This window comes from Suncus etruscus, chromosome 16 (assembly GCF_024139225.1).
Source record: "Suncus etruscus isolate mSunEtr1 chromosome 16, mSunEtr1.pri.cur, whole genome shotgun sequence".
Classification (NCBI taxonomy): Eukaryota; Metazoa; Chordata; class Mammalia; order Eulipotyphla; family Soricidae; genus Suncus; species Suncus etruscus.
Genome location: NC_064863.1, coordinates 45438098 through 45452751, shown reverse-complemented (window position 1 = coordinate 45452751; position 14654 = coordinate 45438098). Strand labels below are relative to the sequence as shown.

Here is a 14654-nt window from a genome sequence, read left to right as displayed (position 1 = left end):
TTTGACTATCTTTCCTAAAAATGGAAGAGAACCCAAAATAAAGGTACTGTTTGGAAATGATTTTGCTTCCTCTATTGCTGCCTTTCTTTCTATATTTCTTCATAATTATATCTAGGAGTACCAGAGTGATCTTAAAACAAAACTGATATTTTCTTAGAAGCCTCAAAAGAGATCATAAACATTAGTCAACAATCTAAAAGTTCTTCAGCCATTTCTAATAGAAGTGTGAGTCCATTGAATAGAGGAAGATTTGGTATCAAACAAGAGTTTAGTGAGGCATGAAGGGGACTCAGTCATGTGTTGGGCAAGTACTGAAAAAATGAGTAAAATTGATTAAAGAAAATGATGCAAAAAATAAGGATTAACCCAGAATCTTCTACCCAGTTAGTAATTAGAATGTCAAGTCTTCATGTATTTCTTATCCAGACTCCTTTCCACATCAACCAGAGAGATGGGGCCGGAGAGATAGCATGGAGGTAAGGCGTTTGCCTTTCATGCGGAAGGATGGTGGTTCAAATCCCGACATCCCATATGGTCCCCTGTGCCTGCCAGGGGCGACTTCTGAGCATAGAGCCAGGAGTAGTCCCTGAGCACTGCTGGGTGTGACCCCAAAACCAAAACAAACAAACAAAAAACCAGAGAGATGGCTCGTCCATTTTCAAAACCTACAACTGAGAAGGTGTCTTCAGGCATTATTCATTCATCATCATGCAGGCACTTACAGAAATCTTTGTGGTTGACAATCATCCCCTACTTTGGCTTCATATTAGGATAACACAGGAATCTTAGGGAGAAAATATGGCATTAAAGCCTCATCTTAGGTTGATTGAAATATAGCATCTGTATGTGGGCCACAAGCATCTGGATTTTTTCAATTGCTCGGGTGATATGATATGATCATGATGAGAAAAAACAAGCTAAATACTGCACATATGCTGAATAACAGTGCTCTGTTGACTGAAATACGCCATGGAAGTTTCCCCAGTTTTCCAAGTTTTCTCAGGATCACCTAATACCTCTTCATTCTGGTGAAATTACAAGTATTGTTTATTTTCTACTTTTTAATTTTGTTTTGTTTTGGTGACTGAATAATAGGATTTGCTCCTGGCTCTATGCTCAAAGGTCATTCCTTTTTTTTTTTTTTAATTATAGTTTGGGTCTCCTGCTTTGTGTTGTTGGCTCTGCAACTTATATAAATCCACTGTTATCTGTATGGTATGGTATGTATATTGTTATCTATATCTATATTATTATATTATCAATATAACTCTATTGTTATCAGGCATCACTCCTAACCAGACTCAAGATACTATATTTGGTGTTGGGAATTGAACCTGAGTGAGTCGCATGCAAGTCTGTGTTTTAAAGAGAGTTCCTTGCAAGAAAGAAATTATTTGGCTAAAAATCAGGTAGAATTTTGAAAAAAATGTACGTCAAGGAGACAGTTTAGAGATTAGAGTATTTACCTTGCATGAATCTAGCCCAGGTCCCACATGGCCTGGTCTCACATGGCTGCCTGAACATTGATGGGGTATGGCCTTAGAGTCCCTCATGCACTGGAAATCCACAGCACCCTAGGGCCAGAGAAGCTGCATTTCCTCAAACCTTAGCACTAAACAGCTAGCTTTGTTGGCTGAATATTGATGGGAGTGGCTTCCAGATCCTTTGAGGTTGACTTATAAAATCCCTTTTCTCAAAATGGGGAAAATATTTGGAGGACCAACACCTGGCCATTCTCAGGACATACTCCTGTCTCTGTACTCAGGGATCACTTTTGACAGGCCTTAGGACATCATATGGGATTATGTATATGGGTTGACCATATACATAGGCAAGTGCCCTATCTGTTGTCCTGTGCCTCTGGCCCAAAATAGGGGACATTAAAGAAGAAAATTTTAGAAGGGAAAAGAAGGAAATAACATAAAAATACATTATAACAGAAAAATTGAAGTATAAAGAACAGAAAGGTAGGGTAGATAGAAAAGAAAGAACACATTTTTAGAGACAACACTGGAAAATAGGATTCACTCAAGTATAAATACTTCTCATAAATTTGATGGCTTTGGAGGCAGAGGTTAGTGGATGGTTTGACAACCCCAAGATATGTTTGGAATCCCCAAATGAAAACTGGACACACAAAAAGAATTAATCTAGATCACCTTAGAGAATAGCCTGTTTATCTCAATACTTCCCCTTCATCAAAACCAAGATGATAAAAAAATCAAGTTCAGGACCATGAAAGGATTTATTAATAAAGTCAAACTGGAAAGAAAATATGAAAGTAGGAGAGGCTTTTGGCTTTTAGGGGGCAAAAAGAACATAAATGATGTGCAGAGAAGAGATTTTCAAAAACATCATGGCCATTATTTTACTTTTTAATTATCTCTGGCTTATGTCTGATTTAAGTGAAAAAATTTCCAATTTGAAAAACAGAAGCAACAAGAAGCTCTAAGGCTGACAGCTTTATCCTTTGAAGTTTAAATCTAAGCTATAAGCAATCCACAACCATCATCCTAAGGGCTGATTCTCTTTCCAACACCTTGTCCTTTTGACACTGGAGGCACAAATTCGACTTTTTAGTTCAGTCAGAATAGGTCTGTGGATGGCATTGTCTGTCTTTATACCAAGGGAATGTTTGCTAAGAACTGACACTTTACCTCCTGGAAGGCAGAAGAGCATTCTTGGTTCTGGGACATCCTCATCCCCTGAGACACTCTCCTTTGTGATAGTTGTCAACAAATGGTCCTGAGTTAATGCTTGAACTGCCAATTGCTCAGATCAACTGAGTCCAAAGTAAATTGGAGCTAAGGGGCACTTCTGGTCTCCTTTGACTGCCACAGAGGAAAAAGGAAGTCGTTGTGCCCAATTAAAAATTTCTCTGGAGAGGACCCCAGCCCTGTCCTCCTCTGTGCCCACCCTCCTCCCTTACTCCTGGGATTACTAACCGCTTCTCAATGTTCCACATTTTCCTAGTAATTTCCAGAGATAAATTAACAAATGGAATAAGGTTTAGAGGGTTTGGGGCAGTTTGTAGGTAGCACACTGAAGGGGTAAATAATTAATTTCTAGTATTCTTTTCTTTGCACAATCCTAACTGGGAATGATTTTACTGCCATCCACTATTATGGAAATCAGATGGAATTATAGTTTATTGTCTTCAAGGAATGCTACAGAAATCTCTGGCATCAGACAGAAGTAGGATGCTAAAAATTATTTTGGGCAACCAGAGAGAGAGCACAAGAGTTAAGGCATTTGACTTGTGTTCTGCCAACACAAGTTGGCACCACATATAGTCTCCAGAGCACCTCTAGAAGAGTTCCCTGAGCACAGAGACAGGAGTAAGGCCCAAGTATAGCAAAGGGCTCCTACCCAAAACAACAACAACAACAAAAATCAGCTAATTGGGCCTTTCCTAGACTGCTTAAACTTAAAACATTCCCCAAATATCAGATAATCTAGTTATAATATCTATTTAAGCATCTTTATTAACGGCACACTCATTCTGTTATAGTACCATCCAGGTCTAGACAGTTATGGTATCATAAAACCCCCTTTTCCCTATACCTTCAATGCTGTTCATTCCCTTAATTAATTTATTAGGTTTTTTTATCTTTCTATTGATCACCTTTGATTTGTGATTATTTATGAGCTTCCAAGATTCCACACTCAGCTCTTTTCATGCTGGAAACTCTAGGAAGATATTGCATAGAGTTTCAGTACCGCATACTTAGTACGTACGAGACATAAAACATTATCAGGAACTGTTGATTTAATAACTAAATGAATAAGTTGTATTCATGGATCAATCACATCCTTGTGTTTGCTCACTGCATGAGGCTTGGGAAGAATGTTAATGACAGCTATTTAAATATGTCTAGTAATTGGGGCGGGGTAATAGCACAGCAGGAGGGCATTTGCTTTGCAGGCCACTGACCCAGGATGAACCCAGGCTCGATCCCTGGCATTCCATTTGGTCCTCGAGTCTGCCAGGAGTAATTTCTGAGCACAGAACCAGTAGGAATCTTTGAGCACTGCCGGGTGTGGCTCAAAAACAAATAAACAAGCATAAATATGTCTAGTAATTATATAAGAACCTTCTACTTCTGGTCTGTTATGTTCTCGTTTATGCAAGAGAATATTAGAATACATGCTCTTCGCAAGACTAAGGACAGTTTATTTCTCCTTATGAGAATACATGAGGATTTTTTTTCTCATACCTGGTAATGCTCAGGGCTTACTCCTGACTCTAAGCTCAGGGATCACTCCTGGTGAGGCTCATGGGATCATATGTGGTGCCAAGAATCAGAGGAGAATCAGCCATATACGAGGCAAGTTCTCTACCCACTGTACTATCTCTATGACCTTACATGAAACCTTTCAGATTGTCACAGCTTATAACCTAAGTGCTCTCTGCAGGCACCAATGTCTGCAGTGCTGAAGATAGTCTAGCACAATAAAAATTGTTCACCCCTACCCCAAGCCCATGTAAAGCAAAAGTAACCCATTGAAAATCACTGTGAAAAAAATGGTCTGTGAATTAAATTGAGACTAGGATTTTAATCTTGACTTTGCTACCAATTAGTTTGGTGACCTTGATTCCCCTCTCTGTGTATCAACTTATCTGTCACATGGAGATACAAAACAAATTTCCTGTTTTTATCTATCAGGAGGAAAAAAAAACACAAATCAAGGTGAATAATCTGAAAATAGTGTAGACGTATATTACAGAGTCTCTGAGACCTCATTCTCCCCTCAAAGGAGGCAAGCAGGTTGACCAGCATTTCTAGAAGCAGTAGGGGTTGTCTGTAGAGAGCTTTCAAGGAGTGACGTCAGGTAGGTCCCTAATTGGGTACATGCTCTTGGTCTCATAGTCATTGCAAAGACTCTGATATAATGGGAAGGGTAAAAGAGGGTGGACAAAGTAAAGAAAAGCAACTCTAACCAGAAAAAAAAACCTTACAAATAAGAAGGGCATACTCCATCTTTGCTTGGCTGTGCCTTGTAGTGTTAGAAGGCAATTGATTTCTACTTGATTTTTAAAACAGGTTTTCTTTTTATGATTAAATTAGACTAATCTTTACCTAAAACCTCTTGTATTACTTTTGTCTAAATTTATACTTTGGTGTTTTTGTTTTATTTCTTTCAAATTCATAGTTATAGTCTTGACTCAATGGTTATATCTTCAGTAAATTTGCCTAAAATTTTCTCCTATTGCTAAATGCTCTTCAACTCTCATTACTCCCTACTTTCCTTAGCATATGCATTGCTATGTGGAATTATTCATATTTTTGTTCACACATTTATCTCTTATCTTTCTTTAGGAGGTTATTTCCATGAGAAAAGATATATAATCTGTTAGTTCATCATTTTAATTACACTGTTTTGTGCACTGTTTGATAGATAATAAGCTTTTAATATATTTTCTTAATAAAAAGAAAGATAAATGAATGGGTGGATAGGTGGATGAATATACATGTGGATGAATTACTGGATGTGTGAACATATATCAGGGGTCTCAAACTCGTGGCCCACGGGCCGTTTGCGGCCCTCCTTACAACATTTTGTGGCCCTGCCCTAGAGGAATCTTTTTTTTTTGTTTAGTTTTGTTTTGTTTTAGTTGTTTGGGTCACACACACCCAATGTTCAAGGGTTACTACTGACTTTGCACTCAAGGATCACCCTGACTTTGCCTCCTGCGGCCCCCAGGTAAATTGAGTTTGAGACCATATTATCGATGGATGAATGGATATAATGGTGGGTGGGTTGATGAGTGGATGAATGGAGGATGGATGATTGTGTAGATGTGTGGATGGATGGATAGATGGATGGATAGATGGATGGAGGATGGATGGTTGAATGAATTGTGGGTGGAAGGATGGATGTGTGGATGGATGGATGGATGGATGGATGGATGAATGGATAGATGGATAGATGAATGGATGGATAGGTGGATGATGAATGGGTAGGTGGGTGGAGGGATGGATGTGTGGATGGGTAGATGGATGAATGAATGGATGGATGGATAGGTGGATGGATGGATGGATGATGAATGGGTGGGTGGAGGAATAGATGTGTGGATGGATGGGTGGATGGATGAATGAATGGATAGATGGATAGATGAATGGATGGATAGGTATGATAATGAATGGGTAGGTGGGTGGAGGGATGAATGTGTGGATGGGTGGATGGATAGGTGGATGGATGGATGGATAGGTGGATGATGAATGGGTGGGTGGAGGGATGGATGTGTGGATGGGTGGATGGATGAATGGATGGATGGATGGATGGATGGATGGATGGATGGATGGATAGGTGGATGATAAATGGATGGGTGGGTGGATGGATGAATGTATGGATGAGTAGGTAGGTGGATAGATGAATGGATGAAAGAGTAGATGAAGTCTTTTAGATTTAGCTCAAGGCACTTAGGGCAATGGCTGGCTACAGCCTGGCATACAAGAATTGCCCTGTGGGAGCAGACTGTGCAGGGCAGGCTGAAGCATACAGTGGCTGCACACTGCCTCTCAGAGACAGCAGCTATGGTGACAACAACGGTGGCAGTAGTGGTGACTGGAACTGTGCCAGAGTGTGAGACACTGACCCAGTTGAACTCTCCATCCAGAAACCCCAAGATTGAAGACAGATGGTGACATTGATTAACTTGGAAAAGGAACCTCTTTGGACCTTTGCTTTTCATCCATAGTAACCTTTTAAAAGTCTCATCAAGTGGAGTTGAGTTCTTCATCTTCTTTTGCTATTTGGAAAGAAGATGGCTTCAGGGATTTTCTCTTTCCCATTAGTTTTGTTTGAACTCTATAGGAAATAAAGTTCGTAAAGGGCTTGGGAATAACAAGCAAAGATTGATGACCAAAAAAATCTTGTATGCCTCTTTTTGTTTTCTCTCCCTCTTCAAAGAAAAGGAATTCAAACTCAACCTTGTAATGGCTACTGCCTTGCTTTAATCGTCAGCAGAAAAAAGAATTTAATCAAACCAATTGCAGATTAGAAGCCCCACAGTCAAGCTGTGGGAGTGGTGACTTTGAGAATACCGCCTAGAGGGACACAGAAAACTGCTTTTCTTTCTAGCTGCTAAGGGCCCTGGGTTCCTTTATGGATTAAAATAGAAACATCAGGCATACCTCTGTTAGGTCTAGACCACCTTTAGTGGCCTGTGGTAGTTGTGAAGGTACTCAGTATCTCAGAAGAATTTTTTCTTCTCTGAAGTATTCTACCTAGCCCTCATTCTCCTCTGCTTTCATTTTGAAAAGTTGTTCTCCATTCATGAACTATTTGACTGTCTGTGTTCTCCAGTTGTAGGTGTCTTGCCTACTATTTGTTTCCTTTTTTTGTTTGTTTTTGTTTTTGGGCCACACCCAGCAGTGCTCAGGGTTACTCCTCATGACTCTGAGTTCAGAAATCACTCCTGGTAGGCTCAGGAAACCCTATGGGATGCTGGGAATCGAGTCTTGATCCTTCCCAGGTCAGCAGAGTGCAAGGCAAATTGTCCTGTTGTGCTATCTTTCTGGCCCCTGCTTCCAATTTTTAAACTATAAAAGTTCTGTTTTCTTTTCTTTTCTTTTTTAATTTTTATTGTGGTCAAAGTGCGTTACAAATCTTTCACTGCATCATTTATGGTACATAGTGACAATGAATGAGGGGCATTCCCACCACCAGTGCTGTCCTCCCTCCACCCCTGTTCCCAGTATGCATCCCATATCTCCTTCCTCTACCCCCCAGTATGCTAATGCAATTGCATTACAAGCAATTACAGCTTGTTGTAGATTGAGCATCTATTCCACTGTCATTGGAGATAAAAAGGATAAAAAAAAAAGGGGAGAAAAAAAATTTGGTGACAACTATCAAAAAAAGAAAGAACAGAGAGAGAAAAAAAGAAAAGAAAAATGGAAGAAAAAAGAAAAAATGGACCCGGCAAATAAAAATAAAAATAAATCTCTAAATAATAACCACAAGAGTGAAAAAGAATGAGAAAAGTGGAAGAAAAAAGAGAAGAAAAATAAAGTAAAAAACTAACAAATCAAAACAAAACAAGAAAAAGTATGGGTGCTGGAGTTGATAGGGTTTGCATTCCCCCCACTTTTTTTTTTTTTTTGCATAGGCACAGTAAGCATTGGGGAAGAAAGGGAATTCCCGTGACCTAAGAGATTCAGGGTTTCTCCATCCTTTGACAACCATGACTGAACAGAGCCTACCTTGGGACTAATAAGGAAAACCCTACTCTAGGCTGTATTCCAGGACACATAAACAACAAAAACAACAACAACAACAACAAGATGTCTTATTGCAGAGGTCCAACTTGGACAACAGAGACTGAGCAGAAACTTTGGATCCATAATATCCTAGGCTTCGGCCTAGGGACTGAACGAAAACAGGGAGCAAGTATTACAGAAGACTGAACACCACAACAACAATGGATAGGAACCTCTAGAACCTAGACTCTATCCTAGACCCTGACCTATAACCTGTGCAAATACCAAGATTGCTAGCTACAGTGGCTTGATTTTCTCACACACAACTGAGAGGAAACTTTCCTGGCATCACAAAAAAGCCTTTGGGATGGGGTAATGAGTATATATGATCCCATGATGGTATGCTCCAAGGATGGAGAAACCCTGAATCTCTTAGGCCACGGAATTCCCTTTTCTTTTTTCTTTTTTTTAATTTTTTATCTTTATTTAAACACCGTGATTAAAAATATGATAGCAGTCTGTTTTCTTAATCACTCCCTTTGCCTCTTTTTGGGGAGATGGTTGTTCATCATTCGCAATCACCTTTCCCCCTCCCATGTGCTTTCCTTCATTTGCAATCTTTTGACCTTTGATTTTATTTGGAAGTGGGAAGGGTGACAGCATTGTATTTTTGTTTCTTGGTTTCCTTCTGTACTTGCTTTCTCTGCATTGTTTCCCTCTTATCCCATTTTCTTATCTGTTCTGCCACTGTATGGGCCTCGCCTATACAGCGCGGCAGATCTCCCAATAGAGCTCCAACATGCCCACAGATTCTGGAAATAAATTTAAACCCATCAAGTATGTTTTGGTCTCAGCAGCTACCATCTTCTTAGTGGTATCAAGATGCTCTTCTTTGCCTTTACCTACCCAGAACTAAGCTTCTCTGTGTTAATTGCTGTGCCATCTACAATGCAATAGTTTTCCTCTTTGTACTGGTTAACTTCAACATGGCCACCTTCAGAGACCCAGGGATTTTCCCTTGGGCTGAGGTGAAGATAAGGAAAATGACTTTTGAGCTGTTTTTTGCAAAATGATATAGATCAAGGGCATCCAGGACTACATGAAATGGTGTACCACCTGCTGCTTCTACCACCTACCATGGTGTTCCCCATTGCAGTGTCTGTGACAATTGTTTTGAGCAATTTGATCATCACTGGAACTATCATTAGTTTTTCTCTTCCTCTTTTCCTTATCAGCACATAGTATGGGGAGTATTTAGGTTTGGCCTTCTTTTTTTAATTTTTTCTTTATTTTTACATCTTGATTACAAATATGATTGTGATTAGGTTTCAGTCATGTAAAGAACACCCCCTTCACCAGTGCAACATTCCCACCACCAATGTCCCAAATCTCCCTCCATCCCACCCCACCCCCACCTGTACTCCAGACAGACTTTCCAGTTCCCTCATTCATTCACATGCTTATGATAGTTCTCTGTGTAGTTATTTCTATAACTGCACTCACCACTCTGTGGTAAGCTTCATGAAGTGAGCTGGAAGTTCCAGCTCTCCTCTCATTGTCTCTGAGGATTGTTGCAAAGATGAGTTTTATTTTTCTTAAAACCCATAGATGAGTGAGACTATTCTGCATCTCTCTCTCTCTCTTTCTCTCTCTCTCTCTCTCTCTCTCACTTATCTCACTCAGCATGATAGATTCCATGTCATCCATGTATAGGAAAATTTCATGACTTCATCTCTCCTGACAGCTGCATAATATTCCATTGTGTATATGTATCACAGTTTCTTTAGCCATTCGTCTGTTGAAGGGCATCTTGGTTGTTTCCAGAGCCTGGCTATTGTGAATAGTGCTGCAATAAATATAGGTATGAGGAAGGGTTTTTGTATTGTATTCTTGTGTTCTCAGGGTATATCCCTAGGAGGGGAATAGCTGGGTCGAATGGGAGCTCAATTTCCAGATTTTGGAGGAATTTCCATATCGCTTTCCATAGAGATTGGACTAGATGGCATTCCCACCAGCAGTGGATAAGAGTTTCTTTCTCTCCACATCCCGCCAGCACTCATTGTTCTCATTCTTTGTGATGTATGCCAATCTCTGTGGTGTGAGATGGTATCTCATCGTTGTTTTGATTTGCATCTCCCTGATGACTAGTGGTGAGGAGCATTTTTTCATGTATCTTTTGGCCATTTGTATTTCTTTTTTATCAAAGTGTTTGTTCATTTCTTCTCCCCATTTTTTGATGGGATTAGATGTTTTTTTCTTGTAAAGTTCTGTCAGTGCCCTGTATATTTTGGAGATTAGCCCCTTATCTGATGGGTGTTGAGTGAATAGTTTCTCCCACTAGGTGGGTGGCTCTTGTATCCTGGGCACTATTTCTTTTGAGGTGCAGAAGCTTCTCAACTTAATGTTTTCCCATCTGTTGATCTCTGCTTCCACTTGTTTGGAAAGTGCAGTTTCCTCCTTGAAGATGCCTTTAGTCTCAATGTCATGGAGTGTTTTACCGACGTGTTGTTCTATATACCTTATGGTATCAGGTCTGATATCAAGGTCTTTAATCCATTTGGATTTTACCTTTGTACATGATGTTAACTGGGGGTCTATGTTCACTTTTTTGCAAGTGGCTAACCAGTTCTGCCAGCACCACTTGTTGAAGATGTTTTCCCTTCTCCACTTAGGATTTCTTGCTTCTTTGTCAAAAATTAGGTGATTGTATGTCTGGGGAACATTGTCTGAGTACTCAAGCTATTCCACTGATCTGAGGGTCTGTCTTTATTCTAATACTATGCTGTTTTGATAACTATTGCTGTGTAGTATAGTTTAAAGTTGGGGAAAGTAATCCCTCCCATTTTCCTTTTCCCTATGAGTGCTTTAGCTATTCGAGGGTGTTTATTGTTCCAGATGAACTTCATAAGTGTTTGATCCACTTCTTTGAAGAATGTCATGTGTATTTTTAAGGGGATCACTTTAAATCTGTATAATGCTTTGGGGAGTATTGCCATTTTAATGATGTTAATCCTGCCAATCCATGAGTAGGGTATGTGTTTCCATTTCCGTGTGTCCTCTCTTATTTCTTGGAGCAGAGATTTATAGTTTTATTTGTATAGGTCCTTCACATCTTTGATCAAGTTGACTCCAATTTTTTGTGTGGCACTAATGTGAATGGGATTGCCTTCTTGACGTCCTTCTCTTCCCTATCATTATTGGTGTATAAAAAGACCATTGATTTCTTTGTGTTAGCTTTGTAGCCTGCCACCTTGCTATATGAGTCTTTTGTTTCTAGAAGCTTTTTGGTAGAGTCTTTGGAGTTTTCTAAGTAGAGTATCATGTCATCTGCAAACAATGAGAGCTTGACTTTTTCCTTTTTTATCTGGATTCCCTTGATATCTTTTTCTTGCCTACTCGCTATAGCAAGCCCTTCCAGTACTATGTTGAAGAGGAGTGGTGAGAGAGGATAGCCTTGTCTTGAACCAGAATTTAGAGGAAAGGCTTTTAATTTTTCTCCATTGAAGATAATATTTGCCATTGGCTTGTGGTAGATGGTTTCTACTAGATTGAGAAAGGTTCCTTTCATTCCCATCTTGCTGAGAGTTTTGATCAAGAATGGGTTTTGGACCTTATCAAATGCTTTCTCTGCGTCTATTGATATGATCACGTGATTTTTATTTTTCTTGTTGATGTTGTATATGATGTTGATAGATTTATGGTGTTAAACCATCCTTGCATTCCTAGTATGAAACCTACTTGGTCGTAGTGTATGATCTTCTTGATGATACATTGGATCCTCTTTGCCAGGATTTTGTTGAAGATCTTTGCATCTGCATTCATCAGGAATATTGGTCTGTAATTTTCTTTTTTGGCAGCATCTCTGTCTGGTTTTGATATCAAGGTGATGTTGGCTTCATAAAGCTTTTTGGGAGTGTTCCTGTTTTTTCAATTTCATGGAAGAGGCTGGATAGGATTGGTAGTAGCTCCTCTAGAAAGATTTGAAAGAATTCATTAGGAAATCCATTTGGGCCTGGGCTTTTCTTTTTGGGCAGATGTTTGATTACAGTTTCAGTTTCCTCAGTAGTGATGGGGGTGTTTAGATATGCTACATCCTCCTTACTTAACTGTGGAAGGTTATAAGTGTCCAAGAATTTTTCCATTTCTTCTAGGTTCTCATGTTTAGTAGCATAAAGTTTCTCAAAGTAGTCTCTGATTACCCTTTGTTTGGCCTTCTTATGTCCTCTACCACATAGAGGAACTAACAGGGGTGTCACAGCTGTGATGTGTGTGGCTGTCTTATTCTTCATTCCTGTAGCTGGCCTTACCTGATTTTATGTGGTGCTCATGGCTAGGAGGCAGACAACCAATGAGCAGGTTATGGGTAAATTCTGGGGAAGTGTGAACACTTAAACAATGGCTGCTTTTACAATTTCAGCCATGTACACTGCAGCTCCCCAGAATCCAGATATTTGGGAAGACCAAAGAAAGATAAGACAATTGTAATCAGACCTCCCTTCCTTAGACCACAACTGTCAGATGGACAAATAACTCTGAAGATCATGGACAATGGCATCCAGGGAGAGCTGAGGAGACCCAATTACAAGGTGAACTTGGAGATAACAGAGAGTCAGTCTGCAGATGCAGAACTGCCACTGCTTCCTAAGCTAGACCTGATTAAACAGAGTTAAGAACAAACGTTGGCCTGGCTGCGAAGGATAGCAGCCTTTTGAAGAACAACCCCCTATACCTACCATGTACAAGTATCAGCCACTACAGTAGCAGCAGCACATCACCACCATGCCTTATTCTTCCAGGGCCAAGTTCAGTCCTGAAGACAGTTTAAAAGAGCCACATTCTAACACAGAGCAGCCACCATCGCAGCTATCAACTCAGAACCCAGCTTGAAGTTCGAGAGTTTCCTTTCTCCCACCTTTATCAAGAGTTTTCACCTTGATCCTTTATTCATTGCCTCATGCTCCTCCTGCCTCAAGTTGACCCAGGGCACAGGCTTTGAATTGAGATAATAGCAGTCAATACATTTAGAGGGCTCAACGTTTACCTCTTACAAGAGCTTGGCCAACCAGACATGGAATGCAAGTCTTTCTTATGACAGCCTGCTCACTACTTCAAAGAGCCCTGACTTCCAGTTTGTACAAGCAGGGCCTGGGCTACCACCTTTAGGCTATACTTTCCCTTCCTCTCAGCCCTGGCGGCCCAGCAGCGGGAAGCTGAGAGGCATCCACATTTTGTGCCAACAGGCCCAACATAGCGAAAGGCATAGCAGTTCATTATGACAATCTGTATTGCCATATTGTGGCCTCTCTCCAGGAACAAGAAGTTGATGTACCAATGTCCCCAACACCCAAGCTGGAAGGAAGAAGCAGGCTTGGGGAGCTCAGGCATTCAGTCAACACCAGGCTCGGGCCACTTGCATTGTACTAGTTCTTCCTCAGATGATTCCAAGAGATCGCCTTTGGGCAAGACTCCATTGAGACACCCATCTGAATCTCAATATGGCAAATCAGATGGGTTCATGGATCGGGGACTAGGGTTCCCCAAACCAGACCTGTCTGTCTTCATACCTGTCTTGTAGAAGTCCCAAAGCCCCACCTGTTGTCTTTGAGAAGTGGTCTTGCAGCCATTATTAATGCCCAAAGATGAAGTACAGCTCAAGACCTATAGCAAATCCAGTGGACAGCCCATGAGTATAGACTCAGCCTATCCTGGCCCAGGCTAGCCCCCTTTCAGTTGCCCCACAAGGGGAGAAATCAAGAAGATGTCAGGGGTGGGTGGCACCTTATATGAAATTTTGGTGTGAGCTTCAGCACCTCCCTTCACCTTACCTGTGCACCTACATCAAAGGGTTCTGCTGGCCATTTTTCTTCCTCAAAGGGATTCCCCTCCCCTGCATGAACATTTTGTAAACCAATGATTCCAAAGAGATGAGGAATGTTTTATAAAATGCATTGGGGCTAGAGAATGGTCGGACATTCTTTAAGGCCATGAGACTGGGGTAACAACCCCTTTCACCTTTTTTTTTTTTTTGGGGGGGGCCACACCCGTTTGACGCTCAGGGGTTACTCCTGGCTATGTGCTCAGAAATCGCCCCTGGCTTGGGGGGACCATATGGGACGCCGGGGAATCGAACCGCGGTCCTGATCCTTGGCTAGCGCTTGCAAGGCAGACACCTTACCTCCAGCGCCACCTACCCGGCCCCCCCTTTCACCTTTTAAAACCTTCCTTACTTTATTCTTTGGACCAAACTTAGTGGAAATTTGTGTAGTTGCTCACCCTGAAGGGAACCAGATTATTTTAAACCCACAAATAATGTTTATTATTGTTAAAAAAAAAAAAGATTTATGGGGCTGAAGTGATAGCACAGTGAGTAGGGTGTTTGCCTTGCACGCAGCTTAGAGGGACTGATCCAGGTTCGATCCCTGGCATTCCATATGGTCCCCTGAGCTC

At 40.8% G+C, this 14654-nt stretch overlaps 1 pseudogene; it reads left to right on the top strand.

Annotated features, from left to right (window-relative positions):
- Nucleotides 1-9006: 9006 nt before the first annotated feature.
- On the top strand, nt 9007-14007 carry LOC126032279 (palmitoyltransferase ZDHHC5-like; annotated as a pseudogene).
- The last annotated feature ends 647 nt before the right edge of the window (nt 14008-14654 follow it).